At 34.7% G+C, this 22,335-nt stretch overlaps 2 pseudogenes; one reads left to right on the forward strand and one right to left on the reverse strand.

Annotated features, from left to right (window-relative positions):
• LOC140621409 (uncharacterized) overlaps positions 1–18,816 on the forward strand; it is a 58,463-nt pseudogene extending 39,647 nt beyond the window's left edge.
• Positions 18,817–20,400: 1,584 nt separating this feature from the next.
• LOC140621286 (mitoferrin-2 pseudogene) lies at positions 20,401–21,663 on the reverse strand (annotated as a pseudogene).
• Positions 21,664–22,335: the final 672 nt, after the last annotated feature.

Raw genomic sequence — 22,335 nt, forward strand, 5'->3', positions numbered from 1 at the left:
AATGAACAAAAATAAATCAGTACCTAAAAAGAAGTTCGCATCAGTCAGAATAAACAACATGGAGCAATAAAGTTATTTCATTTTTTTAAAGATTTTATTTATTTATTCATGAGAGACACACACAGAGAGAGAGAGAGAGAGAGAGAGAGAGAGAGGTAGAGACACAGGCAGAGGGAGAAGCAGGCTCCATGCAGGGAGCCTAATGTGGGACTCGATCCTGGGACTCCAGCATCACCTTCTGGGCAGAAGGCAGGCGCTAAACTGCTGAGCCACCCAGGGATCCCAAGAAAGTTATTTCGTAAAGCAAATGTCTGTACATAATAAATAGCTAGGAACTGAATTATGTCTCCCCAAAATTCCTACATTGAAGTCCTAACCCCTAGTGTGAAGGTATCTGGAGATAGGGATTTGGGGGGATAAGTAAGTTTAGATGAGGTCAGGAGGGTGGAGTCCTCACGATGTAATTAGTGCCCTTATACAAAAAGAAAAGGATTTTTTTCTCATCCTCTCATAACTTGAGTAAACAGCTGGAAGATGGCTGTCTATAAGCCAGAATGAGTCTGCATCAGAACCTGAACCTGCTTGGCACCCTGATCTCAGACTTGAAGCTCTGTAGTATAAGAAATAAATGGTTATGGTGTGACTTATTCAGACTATAATATTTTGTAATATTACTGCATATAGTAAGACATGCATTAATTCAGTTTTCTATATTTTAAAAAAAGTACTTCTTTTGCCTTTATTTTGTTTCTTTTCAAATATTTTTTAATTTATTTGAGAGAGAGAATGAGAGAGCGAGTGAGCATGACTGAGGGGAGGGGCAGAGGCAGAGGGAGAAGCAGACTTCCCACTGAGCAAGGAGCCCGAAGGAGACTCCATCCCATGACCCTAGGATCATGACCTGAGACAAAGGCAGACTTCTAATTGATTGAGCCACCCAGGTGCCCCTTAGCCTTGATTTTGATAGATATTTTGCTGCTAACAAATCCTGGTCTTTTTTTCAATGTTTTAAAAATATAAATCCTCTCCTTGACTTACTTCTTTTGACAAGTTTGTTATTCATTACTCTTCTGTAACTAATGTGTCATTTTTCTCTGCCTTTTAGGTTTTAACATTTATCTTTTCTAATTTGATTCTGATGTCCCTTAGCAGCTTTCTTTAGGCATATTATTCTTTGGGGTCATGGAGGTTTTAGACCTGAGTTAGCAATTTTTATCAAATTGTAAAAACATATACATACACATATACATTAATTTTTTCAGGTTTTTCTACCGTCTCTTCTCTGACTTCTCCTGGGACTCCAATCACTTGTATTTTAGACTCTTTGATAATGTCTTACAGGTCACTGGTTTCTCTATTTTTTTCCTGTCTTTAATTTTGGATAGTTTTTATTACTTTATCTTCAAGGTCATTGATCTTTTCATCTACATTGTCTAATCTAGGACATGCCTTCATTGACACAGCCTCTTCAGATATTGTCGTTTTAATTACTCAATGTCTACTTTGAGTTTTTATTGTTCTATTTCTCTCCCTATATTCATGCTTACTCTATCTTCTTGGAAATAAGAAGTATCATGATTAGAGTAGTTATTTCAAAGTTCTTTACTGTTAGTCCTATGCTCTTTATCATATCTTAGTCTAAGGATTTTTTTTTTTTTACATGGGTCCTAATTTCCTACTGTTTGCATGCCTGACAAGTGTGAACTGGGTGCTATTTTCTGTTATGCCGTTGGGTGTTGGGTTTGTTGTATTATTTTAAATACTATTTTATGATATATGCTACTAAGAAATGTGGAATTCTATTGCATCATTCAAGTTTCTTTCTTTTTTTTTTTTAATTAACAAGCTTTATATTTTAGATCAGTTTTAGGTTCACAAAATTTTATTAGATACATCACAATGTAGATTAATTGACCCGCAGCATTTCTTCTTCATTCTATTCTGCAAGTATTTTTTAAGAGAGCAATTATCTGGTTTACTGGGGATAATCAGTAAATCAGATTACTGCTCTCTTAAAACATAATCTCAAAAAAAATCTGAGCCCTATCTTTTCCATACTCCTATATTACCAATAAAATTTTATTTAAAGGTAAAGTAGGATTAAGGCAAATACCATGGAACATCCAAAAGCTGTTCACAGAGATTATAAATTTAACCAGATAGAAATCTACTTCTCAATTAGCAAAATCTGGAGAAAAAATATATATACTTGTAATTATTATTTTTATATTACCAAGAATCTTTAAGAATATCCCCGCTACTGCTCTCTCCCAATAGTTATTTAGTCCTTTTGAAAATGATCATGTGTTGGGGCACCTGGGTAGCTCAGGTGGTTAAGTATCTGAATATTGAGCACAGTTCGGGTCTTGATTTCAGGGTCATAAGTTCAAGCTCTGCACTGGGCCCCACACCAGGCATGGAGCCTACTTTAAAGAAAAATGATCATGTGTTGATTATTTAAAATAATAAATCAATAAGAAATAAACAGTTAAAAGTGTCTTCAATTTTCTTCCCTTTCTCTTGACATTTACATTTTATTATCAATTATTTAGAAAAAAAACTGCTCTGCAAAATAAAATTAGATAACTTCACAATAAGGAGAATAAAGTTTCAGGAAAAATATCAACTATTTCTAAGATTAACGCATTAGATGATTTAACTTAGATTCGTGAATTTTATCTATATTTGACCATAGTAAAAACAAAAAATATTCCACATTTCAACCACATATCATGCATGCTTATGATATGGAGATATAATCTGAAAGAAAATACTTAAGAAACAATATCCACCTTTTATGCAACACACTATTTTCCATTTTATCCAATTACAGTCTGTTCTGTCTCATATTTTTTTTAATTTAAAATAGAGATTGCAGCTCATTAAATTACCTTCATGATCCAATAATATGTCATGACCTGTGAACAGCATTACTCTATGCAGTTCTCTGAAGCTAGAAATACCAATATAAAACAACTTTGGGAAACAATCATTGGTGAATGGATGTAGTACGTACTAAATATTAAAGAGCACTTACTAAATTCTGTTCTTCACATATAATACCTCAAAACTCCTAAGAGAAAGTAGATTTGGAGAGCCACATTTCAAACTTTGAGTTTTTAAATAGTACATTTCCATATTTTGAGGAAATTCTATAATTCGCTACCATCCAGAGATATTCTTAATGTTTTTCAATGACTTAGGCATTGTCAATATAGGAAAGCATATATTTAAAAAGAGACAGAAACAGATTTTTTCTATCAGTATGTTTGGCATACAGTTTGAACATCAGGCACTGACTGTTATTACTAAAAACTAGCAATTCTTCATGGAGCGATTGTATTTTATTTAGAACACAGGTGAACATAAAAATTACAGTTGTGTAAAGTGATAACTTGCTTAAATGGTTTAAGGAAGGCATGGAAGATTGATTTCATAGGCACTTACCTGGCAACCAGATGTCATGTATCCATATCTGAAATGACTAAAATTACAGTCACATTGAATTATGTGAGCAGCATGTCATCAGATAAATGGACATTATGAATAGATTAAAGGAAAGTCATGTTTCCAGAATAAGTGCTTCAGTTGCATTCTTTGCTCATTCAAGTACCTATTATTTTGCCAAATAGAATGACAAAGTCATTATTGTGGTTATGAGTTTTTAAATAAAGGTAAACATATTCTGTATTTGTTTTCTTCACCTGGAATTTTCATCAGAGATCCTAGGATTGTCACTGAAAGAGAGCTATTGCTTTATCCTGCTGCCACATATTCCCAAGCATTCTGGACATTACCTCTTTCATCTCATGTCATTTCTTTATGATATATCACTACTATCAGCTTTCAGGAGTGTCTGGAACACCCTCCAGATAACTCCTTTCAATTGTAACATCCAGAAGATGGGTGAGTGGTAAAAAGATGTTGTAGATAATTCGGCAGGAAAATAACTCTAGGAAGTACTGAACATCAAATGTTTTGACTCCTTTCTATGCATATAATGAGATCCTATCTATCTCTCTGACCTTAGACTCCTGGACTCCCCCTCTTCCCACCTCACCCTTGGCCTGTGTTGTTGTAAGATGAAGCCAACACACTCTCTTCCAAAGGAATATAAAAATGATGTTTATATTCTGTTTTAAAGTTACAGGTATCAACCAGTTTAATCTTAAAAATAGTCCTGTGACCGAGGTTTGTTATCAACATTTTATAGAAGCAGTATGGGGATCCTTTTGATCAATGCTCCAATTTGTTTGCTGTGGTTATACATTTTGGATATAGTCTATATTATATATGTTGTTTAATAATTTTCCTCAGATTTAATAAAATGAGTGTTTAAAACTCATAAAAGCAAATACTCCTATTCATAGGAGTGAGAATTGATTACTCAGTAAGAGTAAAATAGTTCCTAAGGTGGCCTTTAGAGTCAATGTCAATGGTATGAATGAATCTGAACAACTGAGTTGACTGCATTTATAAACATTTTTTACTAATTTTTATCTAAATAATCATATTGCATAGCTAGCCTTAGGGTCTTAGTGCATTATCTAATATTTTATACAATTTAATGTATAATTTTTCAAATTCATTCTAATAACTATTAATTTCTATTATGATAGAATCAGAGTGTGACATCAGCAATACAGTAAACTAGAAAGCTCTGAGCCCTTCTTCCTTCCATGGACATGCACATGGAACAATAGTACGTAGACTATTTCCCTTTGTGAAAAACACAAGAACCAACTGAGATGTCCCTACTTTCTTGGCAAGCATATCAATCACATGGAAGCCAGTAGGAAAACTCTAGACACCCTTTTGTTATAATAACTACTCCTGGCAAAGGCCATATGATGAGGAAGAAACTCTTAGCTCTCAGTTTCTCCTGGGGAGAAAAGGGAAAAACAGACCATATGCCTCAAATTCACTTTTCTGGGAGCAATTTTCTATATGTGTTTGCAGTTGTTATCAACTTAAAATAGACTGTTTTACAATATTTTATGTAAGCCCCATGATAGTTACAAAGAAAATGCCTGAAAAAGATACACAAAAGAAACTGAGAAAAGAATCAAAGCATGTCACTGCAAACAATGAAATACAAAGGAAGACAACAAGAGGAAAAGAGGCACAAAAGAGCTACAAGACAGAGAAGACGATAAACAAAAAGGCAATAGGAAATACCTCCTACCACTAATTACTTTAAACACAAGTGGATTAAACTATCAAAGGACACAGTGCCTGAATGGATTAAAAAAAAGAAAAAAAAAAAACAGATCCAACTTTATGGTGTCTACAGGAGATTCTTTTGAGATTTAAAGCCACATACGCATTGGTGGAAAATGAAGGAAAAGAAGATATCCCATGATAACTGAAAAAGAGCAGGGGTGGCTCTACTTATAACAGACAAAATATTCTCTAAGTCCAAAACAGTTATAAGGGACAAAGAAGGTCATTACATAATGGTAAAAGGATCAATTCATCAGGAGAATATAATAATCATAAATGTCACAGAACTTAAATCTAGAACACAAAAGTTTACAGAACTGCAGGGAGAAAGAGACATATAATGGTAGGAGACTTGGATACTCTATTCTCAATAATGGATAGACTTTCCAAACAGATTAATATTTTTGTATTCTTTGGGCAAATACCTAGCAGTACAATTGCTGGATCATAGGGTAGTTCTATTTTTAACTTTTTGAGAAATCCCCACACTGTTTTCCAGAGTAGCTGCACCAGTTTGCATTCCCATTAACAGTGCAAGAAGGCTTCCCATTCTCCACATTCTTGTCAGCATATGTACACACACACACACACACACACACAGGAATATTATTCAGCTATAAAAAAATAATGAAATCTTGCCATTTGCAAGGACATGGATGGAGATAAAGAGTATTTTGCTAAATGAAACAAATCCGACAGGGGCACCTGGATGGCTCGGTGGTTGAGCATCTGCCTTTGGCTCAGGTCATGATCCCAGGGTCCTGGAATTGAGTTCCACATTGGGCTCCCCACAGGAAGCATGCTTCTCCCTCTGCCTATGTGTCTGCCTCCCTCTGTATGTCACTCATAAATAAATAAATAAAACCTTTTAAAAAAAGAAACAAGTCTGCCAGAAGAAGACACATGATTTCACACATGTGGAATTTAAGAAACAAATCAAGCAAATAAAGAGAGAGAGAGGGATCCCTGGGTGGCGCAGCGGTTTGGCACCTGCCTTTGGTCCAGGGCGCGATCCTGGAGACCCGGGATCGAATCCCACATCGGGCTCCCGGTGCATGGAGCCTGCTTCTCCCTCTGCCTGTGTCTCTGCCTTTCTCTATCTCTCTCTGTGACTATCATAAATAAATAAAAATTTAAAAAAAAGAAAAATTGTCATAAAAAAAAGAGAGATAAACCAAGAAACAGACTCTTAACTATTGATAACAAACTGATTGTTACCAAAGATGAAATGGGTGAGAGGACGGGTTAAAAATCGGTGATGGGGATTAAGGAACAACCTTGTGATGAGCATCAGGTGATGTATGAAGTGTTGAATCACCATATAGTACATCTGAAACTAATATTTCACTTTATGCTAACTAACTACAATTTAAATAAAAAATTTGGAATTAAATAAAAAGTTTGGAAAAGGAATTTCCAAACAGAAAATCAAGAACATAATGGATTGAATACTGTAGACCAAATAGATCTAAAAGACATATATAGAACATCCCATCCAAAAACAGAATATTCTTCTCAAGAACATGCAGGACATTCTCCAGGATAAATCACACAAATCGCAAAATAATGATTCACAAGCTTAAGAAAATTAAAATCATACTAATATCTTTGCCAAGTACAGTGGAATAAAACTAGAAATCAATAGCAGAAGAAAAGCTGGAAATTCACATATACATGAGAATTAAACAACATGCTCTTAAATGACAATGGGGCAAAGAAGAAATCAAAAGGGAAATTAGAAAATATCTTGAGACAAATGAAACCAAAAATACAACTTACCAAAAATTAATTTTTGCTTTAGCAAAAGCTGTATAAGAGGGAAAGTGTTTCTTTTTTATTCCATTATACTTAAAATACAGTGTTCTATTAGTTTCAGATGTCCGACACAGTCATTCAGTCATTCCATACATCTCCTAGCGCCCATTAAGACTAGTGCACTCCTTAATCCCCATCTCCTATTTCACCAGTTCTCCCATCCACCTCCCTTCTGGTAACCATCAGTTTGTTCTCAACATATAAGATTCTATTTCTTGGCTTCTCTCTCTTTATTTCTGTCTCTCTGTCTCTGTCTCTCTTTCTCTCTCTATCCCCCTTTGCTTATTTGTCTTGTTTCTTAAATTCCACATATGAGTGGAATCAATGTATTTGTCTTTCTCTGACTGATTCATTTTGCTCAGCATTATACTCTTGCTCCATCCATGTCCTTGCAAATGGCAAGACTTTATTTCTTTTTATGGCTAAATAATATTCCATTGTATACATCTATACCACATCTTTTTTCTCTAATCATCTACCAGTGGATACTTGGGCTGCTTCCATTATTTGGTTATTATAAATAATGCTACTATAAGCATAGGTGTGTATATATCCTTCGGAATTAATGCTTTTGTATCCTTTGGGCAAATACACAGTGGCATGATTACTGGATCATATAATAGTTCTATTTTGACTTTTTGGGGAACCTCCATACTATTTTCCAGAGTGGCTGTGCCAGTCTGCATTCCCACCAAAAGTGTAAGAACTTTCCCGATTTTCTGAATCCTCAGCAACATCTGTTATTTCCTGTGTTGTTAATTGTAGGGAATATGACAGATGTGAAGTGATATCTCATTGTAGTTTTGATTTACATTTCTCCAACGATGAGTGATTTGGGCATCTTTTTGTGTGTCTGTTGGTCATCTGGATGTCTTCCTTGAGGAAATGTCTGTTTATATCTTCTGTTGATTTTACCTAAACAGTTTGGTTTTGGGGTGTTGAATTGTGTAAGTTCTTTATGTATTTCAGATACTAACCCTTTACTGGTTATGTCATTTGCAGTTATTGAGTAGGTTGCCTTTTAGTTTTGTTGATTTTTTCCTTTGCTTGCAAAAATTTTTATTTTGATGTAGTCTCAAAAGTTTATTTTTGCTTTTATTTCCTTGTTTTAGGAAATATAACAAGAAAATTTTGCGATGTCTGATGTCAGAGACATTACTACCTGTGCTCTCTTCTAAGATTTTTACGGCATCAGTTATCACATTTAGGTCTTTAATCCATTTAGAATTTACTTTTATGTATATGTAAGGAAGTGTCCCATTTTCATTCTTTTGCATGTAGGTGACCAGTTTTCCCAACGTCATTTGTTTAGGAGACTCTCTTTTTCCCATTGGATATTCTTTCCTGCTTTGTCAAGCATTGATTGACCAGAAAATTGTCAGTTTATTTCTGGATTTTCTATTCTGTTCTATTGATCTATGTGTCTATTTTGTGCCGGTACCATACTGTTTTGATTACGACAGCTTTGTAATAGAAGTTGAAAGTCCTGAATTGTAATACCTCCAGCTTTGTTTTATAAAAATTGCTTTCACAATTTAAAGTCTCCTGTGGTTTCATATAAATTGTAAGATTGTTTATTCTAGTTCTGTGAAAAAATGTTGTAATTTTGATAGAGATTGCATTAAATGTGTAGATTGCTTTGAGTAGTATGGACATTCTAACAATGTTTGTTCTTTCAGTACCTGAGCATGGAATATCTTTCCATTTCTTTGTGTCATCTTGAATTTTCCATCAATGTTTTATAGTTTTCAGAGCACAAGTATTTTTACCTGTTTGGTTAGGTTGTACTAAGAGGGACATTTATTGTGATTAATATCTTAATTAATAATGAGTTATAAGTAACCTAACTTTACACTTCAAAGAAGGAAAAAAGGAAAAAAAATAAGGCCAAAGTTAGTAGCAGGAAGGATACAAAAAGATTAAAGTGGAAATAAAGGAAACAGAAACTAAAACAATATAATAAAATTAATAAAACTAAGAGTTGGCTCTTTAAAAAGATAAATAAAAATTACAAACTCTAGAAATACACTCACTACCAAGACTAAATCATAAAGTAAAACAAAATTTGAATAGACCTACAACTAGTAGAGAGATTAAGTCAGTAATCAACCCCACCACCAACAACAAAGATAAGCCCAGGAGCAGATGCCTTTGAATTTTACTAAATATTTAAAGACTTAAAGCCTGTACCTCTCAAACTGAAAGAAATTGAAGAGGAAGGAATACTTCCAACTTCCAAAATAATTTTATGAAGCTAGTATTAACCAGCTACTATAGCCAGACAAGGTTACTACAAATAAAGAAAACTGCAGGCCAATACTATGATGAATAGACATGCAAAAATCCTCAACACTATACTAGAGAACTTTATTTCAAATCACATTAAAATGATCATACACAATGACCAAGTGAGATCTCTTCCTGGAAAGCCAGGATGATTTGTCATATGCAAATTAAATGATGTGATACATCATATTAATAAAGGATAAGAATCATATATACATCTCAATGGCTACCAAAAATCAGTTAAAATTCAAAACGCTTACAACATAAGAATTCTTAAGCTAGGTATAACATCTATATCTCAACAAAACAAAGGTCAAAAGACCACAAACTAGTATTATACTTAATGGTGAAAGTCTGAAACGTTTTTCTCTAGGATCAGGAACAAGTCAAGGATAACCACTCATCACTTCTAGTTACATAGTACTAGAAGTACTAGCCATAACTATTAGATAAAGAAATAGAAATAAAACACATCCAAATTATAAAAGAAGTGAAATAATTTCTTTTTGTAGGTGACAAAATCTTATATAGGGAAAACCTAAAGAAACTACAAACAAAAACAAAAACAAAGACAAACCTTTAGAATTAACCAACAAATTCAGTACACTTGTAGGTTATAAAATCAGTATACAAAAATCAGGGGCAATTTCTATACATTATCAATGAGCTATCTGAAAAGGAAATTAAGAAAGCAAGACAATTTATAATATCATCAATAGAACCAAACACATGGGAATACACTTAACCAAGGACTATTAAGACATACACTGAAAATCATCTGATGAAAAGTATTATTAAAGATATATCTGCATTACCATGTTCACTGCAGTATTATTTATGATAGCCAAGACATAGAAACAACCTAAGTGTCAATCAACGGATGAATAGAGAAAAAGAATGTAGTATATACGTAATGGAGTATTATCGAGCCACCAAAAGTAAAGAAATCCTGCCATTTGTGACAACATGGATGAACTTTGAGTGTAAATGCTAAGTGAAATAAGTCAGACAGAGAAAGGTAAATACTGTATGATCTCACCTCTATGTGAAATTTTAAAAAGCTGGACTAGAAATGAAATAGAATGGTGGTTGCCAAGGACCAGCTATTCAAGAGTATAAAGTTTCAGTTATGCAAGATGATTAAAGTCTAGAGATCTGACATACAGCACATTGTGCCTATAGTTAACAATACTGAATTGTGCACTACTTAAATATCTAAGAGGGAAAATCTTATGCTAAATGTTCTTACCATACACACAAAAGTTATAGTCAGACTCTCAAATACTTCCCCATATCCCCTACTTGTACAAATGCAAAACAAGTGTTATTTATTTTTAAATAATGCATTAAAATATTACACTTCAAAAATCTTATAGGTCATCAATACCATCCAGTTTTAATCAAGACTTGAATGAGACTTACTAGTCTTATGCAACCTGTTTTAAAGATACAGTCAATACAATGTGTCAGCAATAATTATTAAAACAAATGATATTTGTGCCATGGAATTATTAGATCACTAAAAGAGATCACGGCTATACTGCAGTTAAAGGTCAATTACAGCACCGGGGGGGTTGCACTACATTTATGACAAGCTGTAACAGGCAATCAGGAAGGTCAACCTTGATGAGGACTGGCACAGAGACTGGCAATGACATTTCAAATGGGCTTGATTCAAACAGCTCCCGTTTCTAAGTTGAGCGTTCCTAGAATATGCATAAATGAGCTAGGATAATAAATGGAATTTGTAACTAGCAGTCCTAATAGCCATAATTCCACTGTATCCATCTTCTGTTTGTATCATAGCAAATAACAGACCTCAGATACGATGGATGAGGACTCAATTAGCTTTATAAATATTGAGATAAATTTATTCTAAAACAGAATACTGAGAATACTAAATAGAAAGTAAGAAATAATGTTAATAATGCTTATAAAATACACCCATCTCCCAAATATGACCTCTATTAAAATATTAAGAGATGATATGACATATTATACACATAAGTGCATTTGACACTCATATGTGCATATGTTATATCATAATTTAAATATGTAATATTCTAAATTGTGGACATGTATTTTTTCCACCATTTAAAATTCTTCAACCAATTAAACTCTGGCAAGATCTATACACATCAGTGTTATAAATCTAGGACACTACATAGGAAACTTTACAAAATACTTCTGAGGAAAGTGTGATTGGAGTAACAGTATGTTAACAAACTTCACAAGTGATTCTCATATAGCACCAACCTTGAGAACCAATGTTCTACAGTATTATAATCACTTTGATGAATCCAGAATGAAGTTACCAATTTTTCTTTTTTTTTAATTATTTTTTTTCTTCATTTATTTATGATAGTCACACACACAGAGAGAAAGAGAGGCAGAGACACACGCAGAGGGAGAAGTAGGCTCCATGCACCGGGAGCCCGATGTGGGATTCGATCCCGGGTCTCCAGGATCGTGCCCTGGGCCAAAGGCAGGCGCCAAACCGCTGCGCCACCCAGGGATCCCCCAATTTTTCTTTTAAGAATTACTCTCCTAATTATTTCTCCATTCAAAGTGAGATTGTAAGTTTAATATAAATGTATGCCAAATTAGTATGCATGTATGTCTGTTTTATATTAATAAATGTGTTATATAAGCTCATGTCATATTTGGAAGGAGCAAAGTGATCAATGTAAAATGAGATTAGTCTGTAAAAGATTTACTGAACTATACTAAAGCATTTTTTTTTCACAGAGAAATAGGATATTTATATATGTAAACCCTGCATATCTCATTTTACTCTTACGCATTTCCCAGAACAAAGTATTACTTTCTCTAGTTCATATATAGCAAAATGAGTAGAGACCCAGAAAAAATACTCTCCATATAGTTTTTCTTTTTTTAATAATAGTCAATTGTCCTTTATACCATTGGATTTGCATTATGTTCCAGATCAACTTATTTTAACCAATAGAGATAAATAAATTTAGTTTCATTTATTAAATGGGCACTCATGAATTTAGTATTTTAATATTTTTACTATGAAATTCATATGTTAACTATGAGAAAATAATGCAACATTTACCTCTTAGTTTATGAAGTACATCATACCTAGATATACGTTGAAACATACTGTTTTTAGTTCTTACATTTAGTAGCATTTATTGAGAGACAGAAAAAAGCAAAAATGCTAAGTTTTCACAGGTCATAAATCCAGAAGTTTTACAGCTGACTATATGGGGATGGATATTCAGAGGGCTGCTTCAGAAATAATCACTCCAATCTTGGATCTATAAATAATGTGAGGCTGGTGACACTATTCACTGAGACAGGTAATGTCAAAAGAGGCACATTTACCAGGAAAAAAACACATGTTCTTTTTGAAAATAATTATACATTTAGTCTACCTCTTTATTTTACAAGAAGTCAGCTAAAATCAACTACAAGAATCAACTTTTCAACCTTTGTTATATAATAGAAAGTGGTGAAATCTCTTTTCAGTGACTTTTACACCACTTTTTACAGAAACTTTATACAAAAAAATATTTTCTACAAATGTTTATTTTAAAACATTCCTGTCTCTTCATTTTGAATGGAATTTGGTAATTTTTCAAATTCACTAAGACATGAATACTCTTTGTTTTTTTCTTAATTTCATTCAGTTTATATGATTTTATATTAAAATGAATATTTTAAATAAAAAAACATAAAAAATAAATGAATTAGCCTGAAAGTGGGGCATAGGGGCAGATGTGAATTACAAAATTATATCCCATCTAACAACTGTGATGTGGAATGTTTTAAATTAATTTTTGTCCTAAATCCAGTTTGTCTTGAGCAGAAATCTAGATTTTGATATGGAAATAAAGTATTTATCATTTCCAAAACATACTCCTTTTGGGACACAGATACAACTTTTCTTGATACATGTCAAAATTCTTCGAAACCAACTTATTTATATAAGTTCTTTTAATTAGGATGATTCTAAGTTAAATAGAAGATACATATATGCCACTTATCAGAGTTGAATACTTGTTAGAATGCCAATACTAGCCTAAATCATTTGACAACTATTCCTATGCCCATTATTAGTTAGGTTTCATTTGGATTCTGTATTTTATGTAATGATTCCTATAATTATAATATGAGATCATCACAAAACTACCAACCCTTGATGGCAAATACTGACAAAATTTTTGTCTTTTGCAAAACAGAAGAGATATTTGTTGTATTACATGAACAATGAACAAATTCTATAAATGAAACTCTTAAGCAGTTAACACACAAAATAAAATATTTAAAGTTAAAATATTTAATATTTTAATAAAATTAATATTTTAATTTTAATAGAAATAAAGTATTTTAGTGATATAAATTAACAAAATATTGTAGAATGTGCAAATGAAAAACTAGAAAACACAGATGAAGATATTAAAGAAAACCTATATAGGGGCACCTGAGTGGCTCAGTCCATTAATCATCTGCCTTCAACTCAGGTTATGATCTTGGGGTCCTAGGATCAAGCCCTGCGTTAGAGTTCCCTTGGAGCAGAGAGCATGCTTCTCCCTCTCCCTCTGCCTGCCACTCCCCCTGCTTGTGCTCTCTGTCTCTCTGTGTCAAATAAATAAAATATTTTTAAAAGAAGATGAAAAAAAGAAAAGAAAGAAAGAAAAGAAAGAAAGAAAGAAAGAAAGAAAGAAAGAAAGAAATAGAAAGAGAAAAGAAAGAAAGAAAGAAAGAAAGAAAGAAAGAAAGAAAAGAAAGAAAGAAGAAAAGAAGGAAGGAAAGAAGGAAGGAAGGAAGGAAGGAAGGAAGGAAGGAAGGAAGGAAGGAAGGAAGGAGGAAAGAAGGAAGAAGGAGGGAAGGAAGGAAAGGAGAAAAGCTATATAATTGGAGAGAGACTCTGTCTTCATAGAGGAAAGAACTCAATACTAAATTTTCCAGTTGAAACACCTGGGTGGCTCAGTGGTTGAGCATCTGCCTTCGGCCCAGGTCATAATCCCAGGGTCCTGGTCAAGTCCCATATCAGGCTCCTCACAGGGAGCCTGCTTCTCCTTCTACCTATGCCTTTTCCTCTCTCTCTGTGTCTCTCATGAATAAATAAATAAAATCTTAAAAAAAGTTTCCAATTGTTCCTAATAGAAATACTCAATAAAAATGTAAATAAAATATATTTTATATTAATAATTTTATTATATGTGACAAGAAATTTCTATTAAGCCACACAGTTTATTTTACTTTCTTACAGCACAGTTGATAAACCAAGCCACTTATTTAACATAGAAAGATACATGTGAGGAAAGAAAACATACACCAGGCTTGATGGTGAGAATGAATGCTTCCTTGTTAGGATGTTCTGTTCTATCACCACTACATTTAAATTTTTTTTTGCCATAAATTCTAGTGCGGTCAATAGCAAGAAAACAGAATAATGATCATTCTCACTCAAAAGAAAGAAATGAAACTTTCATTTTTCATAGACAACATGATTTGTCTACATAGAAAATCCCTAAGAATCTACAAAAAGAGACTGCTGTTAACCATTAAGCAAGTTTAGTTAGATCATAAGATACAAGATTAATACATAAAAGTCAATCAAGTGCCTAAGTACCAACAATGAACAACTGCAATGGGAAATTAAGGAAATAGTACCATTTACATAAAAGCATCAGAGAAAGTACTTGGTGTAAATTAACAAAATTTGTGTAGATTGTGCATACAGATGACTAGACACTGATAAAGAAATTAAAGAGCTATATAATTGGAGAGAGATTCTGTTTTCATAGAGGAAGGAACTTAATTTTAAGATTCCAATTGTTCCCAATTTTATCTATAGATTCAATGTAATTTCAAAATCCCAGGAAGTTTTTAACTCTATTAGCAAACTGTCTATAAAATTTATATTGAAAGGCAAAGGTGCTATAATGGCTAAAGCAAAAGAAAATTTCTAAAGCATCACGTGAAAGAGAAAATCAAAAGAAAATCACAATAATTGGATTTCAATAGAGCTACAGTAATCAAAAAAGTGTTGTATTAGCAAATAGATACATTAACAAAACAGGGCCGATGCAAATAAATGAATGGATTTTTGACCAAAGCACAGAAACAATTCACTCTAGAAAGAAAACCTTTATAATAAATGATGGAAAAATTTGATGTCCATATGCACAATAAACAACAAAAACAAACAAAAAATACATGCATCTTACAAAAATTTAGCTCAAACTGGATCAGAGACATAAATGTAAATTCAAAACTATAAGATTTCTAGAAAAAAAATTAAAATTGTGTAATATGGAGGGTCTGGTGATGAGTTTTCAGATATAACATCAGATTTACAACCTGAAAGAAAAACTGACAAATTAAATTTTATGAAGTTAAAGCTTTTGCTCTGTGAGAGACACGATTAGTGTTCAGGGAAAAAAGGCTGTGCTACTTCTTAGAGATTAAATATGTGTATTAGAAAAGCTTCATTCAGACATGAATTACAATGCTGTTGTTTTTGAGTTCAATGTTAATGAATCATACACACATAAACATAGTATCTATAAACAGAAACACACATTTGAAAGCTTATATATTGATTAGTTGAAAAAATATCGTGACTAAAATACTGTAGAAAACTCACCCTTTATTCTTACTTAAAACAATTGTTTGGTATTCAAATATTCAGTGTTCACAGTAACTTTATTCAACATAATCACTGTGAATAAAGAGAATGGACTGTATATGGTACTGTAGTATGGATCTGTGATGCCAGGTATTTGTCCTGAAACCCATTTGTCCAAAACCTATAGAACTTTCAGCATATGTTTTTAAAAGTCCAGAATGTAGAAGGATCTCAATAGAATATGGACTGTGTAACAGTAATAATTATATTACAAATAGATGTCAAGCTCATTGAAAGTGATGGAGGAAAATTGTGCTGACCTAAGCAACATTGAAAAACATTGTTTATTTTAATATGAATAAAACAAAAGGAACTGTACACAACAGTTTCTAGTTGGTAAAATCTTTTATCACAGGAGTAAGTTGTAGCAATTCTAAGATGTCTGTACATGTACAGTTAGGATTGAAAAATAAGTAAATGGATGGTGGATGGTGGGAGCTAGATTTTTCTATGTTGACAGGTTGATTATAGGCAAGCAATGTGGGAAGGCTACAATGTTCCATGTGATATTGGATTAGATTCAAAGAGCAAACATACTCTGACAGACTTAAAATATTTTAGCTTTATAACAAGAGGAAGCACTGAAAACAAAATAGCTAAGAACACAAGCTATGACTTATTATGAATGACAGAATTTTAAATACCCATTCTACAGCTAAGATGGCTTTTACAAAAAGCATTAAGATTTCCCTAAGCTATGCTCTAGACTATTAAAGTTCTGGCATCTCTTGTCTTATAAATAAGTGATTTGTGGCCAATCAAATGCATACATTACTGTTTGAAATTAGATGTGTTTTGTAAAATAAATTATATAATGCTAGGTGATTTTATATTTAATTTAAAATTTTAGGTAGGGTTAATTTCTAGTTTTTTTCAGGGCATGTTTAAACTCTCATTTTTAGTTTTAGTGCTAATGTTTCCTGACCCAATATACTATGTTTATTGTGGGAAGGTAAAGGTTCTGTAGTCTCAATAGGTACTGACAAGGGACTTAATTACCACTGCAATCTGGATTCATTTAATTCCATTCAAATGAGGATTGATTGGCATCAGCATTATAATGAGGACACTTCTCAAAATGGACTCAGCCTCACATGTTTCCTTTGTTTTTCTGCCCTATATTTAACCTTCTTATAAAATGAGACAACTTAAAATATAAAATAATAAGTAGTTATTACCATAAAGGTAGACATTTTCATAATCTTTAGCCTATGGTAAATAGCAGATTTATAAATAAGAAAATTCGAAAGAGTTATGTAATTTTTTAAAACAGAGTTGGTCAGTAGTTAATTTGCCTAAGAAATGTTTGACAACTGATTGCCACCTTTGTGTAAGCCAGTGGATCATTTTATTAGCAATGATGGTTTTTTAAACATGATAAAATAATGATAGCAGCTATAGATGTGACCAAAGGAAATTTCTGTCAATCATGTTCTGATGGTGCATATTATAACAGAAGGACAAAAATAAGCTTATAAAAGGTAAAGAATATATCTAAACCAGCAGGGTTAAAAGATAGATAACTCACTGTCTACCTTCCCAGACTTGTTTTGTTCCTTAAATTAGCAGGTCATTGGTGGGAAAAAAATCTATTTGGTAGTGGGAAACATAAAAATATAAGGAATGTTAATAAAAACACTGTACCTTGGTCCCATCTAACCTATTTCTCTACCTCTGACATTTTATTTAAGGAGATTTGTTGATTAATTTGGCAACACTTCCCAGACATCACTGCATATCCGATTATGATTACGGCTCAATAAATTTAACTTGCAATTATCATGAAATGTAAGAGATATTGTGATGTGTTGCCGAATATTTTCATCTCTTTGTCCTCCTATTCAATAGTATTTTTACCATGCATTACTACTTCCTGTTTGCTTGCGCCATCTAATAGTTTAGGCCAACTAATTATAAGAGGCAGTGAGTGGTGTGAGTCACTGCCAAACAGGAGAATTTTATTGCCAATAGACAAACCTAGTGAGATCTCTTTCCCTCTGCCACAGTGACAGAAAAATATCAATTTAGTGACTCTTCTAATAGACTCAATTGGGTGAGGATATGTGGGATACAGACCCCAGTGTGTCCAAAATAGATATAGTAATAAATTAGAAAGCCATCCTTATTGTTTAAGGTAATTTTAGTTTGAGGGTTGTATTTTTACCCCACTATAGTTGAATCTGATACCTGAAATAATTTAACAACTCTTTGTAAAGGATCAGCCATCTATATGCTAGCACTGTTCGAGGCACAGTGGATGCATTGCTGAACAAGGCTGATAAGCTTCATGCCCAGTGGCTAAGTCCATAAACACAATAAACAAAAACATAAACAATTTCATATCATTTCAATGATGTGTAAGTACTATGAAGTAATTACAATAGAGTAATGGTAAGGGACAAGTAGAAGTGGTACCTGAAAAAGTGACATCTGAACGGAAAATAAAAAGAAGTAACAATATGAAAATTGGAGAAAGTCTCTTTTAGATAAAGGAAAACAATTTCCTATAGCAGAAATCATCTTGGTAAATTTGGGGATACAGAACAAAATCTCCTATGCCTGAGGATGCCAGAGAGCGAGAAGTATGAAATTAGACTGGAGAGATGGGACCAGTTGGTGTAGGACTATGTATAGCATAAAGATGCTTGCAATAGCAATTTATTGAAATGTTACAATGGGTCAGAGAGTGATCTGATCTAATCTACATTTTGAGATTTTCTATTGCATTGTAGAAAATTAATCCTGGACGGGCAAAAATGGAAGGAAGAAAAGTCAATGAGGTCCCTACAGCAGGGTGCAATATGAAAGAGGCTGTTGACAATGAATAGCTTTTTATGATGGGAAACAGTGAAAAAGGAAAGAATTTAAGTTGTTTTTGGAAGTAGTACAGAAAGCACATGCCATTGTTTGTGATAAGTGGTGCTAAGGGACAGAGACGGAGGATTAATCTTAGCATTTGGGCCTGAGCAAATATATGAATGGTGGTGTAATTATAGAGAATGGGAAATAAGATGGAGATGTGCCTTCACCATATATTCACTCTAAGAATTATATTCTTTAAAACTATGATTATAATAGAGATAATACATTTTAGGACAGGAAAAATTGTGTGACTTTTATCCTAAGTACATACGAGAGGCATCACTTAGCATAGTCCTTAAAAAGTGTCTGTAAACACCTCATCCTGTTAGGATATGCCTTCAGTACACTAAGAACTGACATGAAACTAGCATTTAGATGCATCAACATGATAAAAATGCATTCAAATATATATTATTAAGAATAATATTAAAATCTGATAATATTTTCAGTGTTACCAAGAATGATTTATTTGATATTTGATCAAATCAATTAATATTTAATTTAATAGTATTTATTATCTTTTATATATTTTACTAGCCTTTGTAATTCTACCATTAGGCAGGGATAATCAGCTTCACGTGACAACTGAGAAAACACCATCGGAGAATTTTAAGTGACTTGCTAATGTAAGTTGGTAGCAGATATGCTATACAAATTCAGAAAACAATGACTACTAACCTAGTAAGTCTGTAGAGGAGCATGTCATATTTCACTAAAATTCCTCTTATGGAATACCATCATATACTGGAGACTAGGCAACAAGGTCAAAATATAAGAAAGATGAGTCTCATCTATTACAAAAGTGTCCCACTTAATTTCTTATTTACAGATAAAACTGTACAAGTACCATAGTTCCTGAAGATAAATAGATATCAAAATCTCAAAGGAGAAAGAAAAATGACCAGAAACACATCAAGAGAGATAAAGTTTTTTAGAGGATATTCAACATTTCTATTCTGGTGAAATCAGACACATTGTGTCCAAAAATAACTCTTAACTTTTGATTGTTCTAAGAGGCAGTGTTACCCACAGCAGCATAGACGTAATAAATTATCTCAACTTATTCACATTTGGATGGAGGAAGAAAAAGGTTTTGTGTCAGGGAAAACAAGAGGATGAAATTGTATCCCATCTATTCCTAATTTCATGAGACAAAGATTTTGGAGACTGTTCTCAATCCCAAATCCTGTACGACTATTTATTTGAAGTATTACTTTGTTGAATCACACTTTAATATATCTGAAGGTTTTAAAATACTATTCCCCAGGATAATAAGCATATTGCAAGTGGTGTCAATACTGGTTGCAGTCTTTGAGAAATCATATAAGCTATCAGAAAAAAAAAAAAGAAATATTACTCCCCCAAAAGTCTACTCCGCATCTAATCTTTGTATTTTTGTAGGCAAGACGATATTCTTATCAAGCTTATTTAAAATTGTTTTTGTCAGTTACTACCAAAAAGTTCTGACTAAAATGAATTAAAATAGACAAGCATTTTTATTTCCAACAAGGTAGACTTCCTTGTAAGTAGAACAATTATTCTTTTTTTTTTTTTTTTAATGCAAAGGCTTTTTATTAGGAACCACAGGAATGAGCTGCTTATTCCTCTGTAACAGTCTAGAGCAGGTCATCAGGCCCAGGATGGAGAGGTTATCAAAGGTGCTGTGCTGTGCTTTGCTGCACTTGCTTAGGGCCTGGAAGGAAAGATGGCAGCAACAGAGGTTGGCAGGAACTGGTGTTAGCCAAGACACCAAGAGCCTGGGGAGAACCCTCTACCTTCATTCCAACTCCACTCAAGGCTGGAGCATGCCAGGAGACAGAGCAGGTGGCTGGAGCAGGCAGGCCGCAGCAGTGTTGAGCCCCTGGCCGCATTCTCTGCTACTTCACTTCACTTGCCTGCTCTCCACTCTTCTTGCCCTTTGGTGATTAGGTATTTGAAGAATTCATACACAGACCATGCCATGGCCGTGGAGGGGATCTGGTGAATCACTCTGGCCTGTACCCCTCCGAAGTAGGCGGTCACCCCACCTACTTGATATACCATCCTGAAGGCACTAGCCATGCCTGTGACATGTCCTGTGATGTTTGAGTTCAAAGCCAGGGATTCCTGGGTGTTGAGCAGTGTTTTGTAAACGTCCAGTGGGGTTGTGGCAGCGGCAGCTACAGCTCGTGCACAGGCTCCAGAGAGAACTTGGGAGCTGGGGTTGTACCGTCTCTGGGGGTTAAAGTGCTCTTGCAGGGATTCATAGGTCATGAAGTGAATGGCTTGGAAGGGAACATTCATGGTTAGCTGCGTGGTGTAACTACGATAAAAGGCCTGGCCCCTTCACTTAGCCACACTGCGCGTACACAGTCTGTCACCCGGTGGTACGGTGAGTTGTACATCTGCATCCTCTGCTTGACCACTTGTGCTGCATTCATGGCTGCATCATGCAGTACTGTTGCTGCACACCCGGCTGCACCGTTGGCAACTATTGCTCAAAGACATCACTCAATGTCTTTTTTAATTTTTCATAGCAGGCAAAATAGAGGGCATGGGCAGGCCCTGCCCTGCGCCTGTTGCTGTGACCTTCAGCCCAGGCATAGGCCTCCACAGGCCCTCGGTTCTATAATCCCCCAGAGTGCCTCCAACACGTTTCCATAGCGGGCGGCTGGGTCAGGCTGTAGGCTTTGCATCTGGGTCTGTTCCATCCCATCCCACCCTATTCCTGTTTAGTCCCAGCTAGGATCCAGGGCTTTGGCTGACAGATTTTCTTTCCACAGTCCGGATTCAGAGCTCACTGACGGTTAGAAATGGGTCCTGGTTCCTGGCTGGGTTCAATTCCTTGCTTGGAATTCCTTGGACCTTGGACCTTGCTTGCAGGAAGTATGGGTCGATTCGTGCAGTGATGGCAGGAGCCAGGAAGGAACCCATGTCGGCTCCGACAGGACCCAGGGGTCGGGTGAGCCCCAGGTCGGATTCGGAGCCGGTCCAGGTCTCACCTTGACGCAGTCGATGGGGTACATCACGCAGTGCTCCAGGATCCCTGCCACGGCGCCCGCCACCATGTGCGTGGTGACAGTGGCTCCAGCTGGCATTGCCTCCTAGTCCGGGCCGGAGTCCGGATCCTGCCGCACTGGGGGCCTGCAGTCCCCGGCCCCCCCGCCCCCCCCCCCCCGCTGGCCCCCGGCCCATGCCCCGCTGCAGCCACCGGTCCAGCAGCGCCGACTCCCGGGGCTCCCCCCTGACCCAGCACCCCCCCCAGCCACTCTGCCAGCACCCCGCCCCTCCGTAAGTAGAACAATTATTCTTAATTTAATAAGATTTTTGGGGAGCTACAAATATCCCCTATGCGCTTAATCTCTCTGTCATCTTCCTTGCTTTCGACAGGGTGCCTGAAATTCCACAGGAAAGCCTTATTCATTTAGATTTAGTATATCATGGTTTTAATGTGAGGATGCCACATAAAATTTTAAAAATAAGCTATTAACAAAACCATTTAGTTT

This window comes from Canis lupus, chromosome 30 (assembly GCF_048164855.1).
Source record: "Canis lupus baileyi chromosome 30, mCanLup2.hap1, whole genome shotgun sequence".
In the NCBI taxonomy this organism is placed as follows: Eukaryota; Metazoa; Chordata; class Mammalia; order Carnivora; family Canidae; genus Canis; species Canis lupus.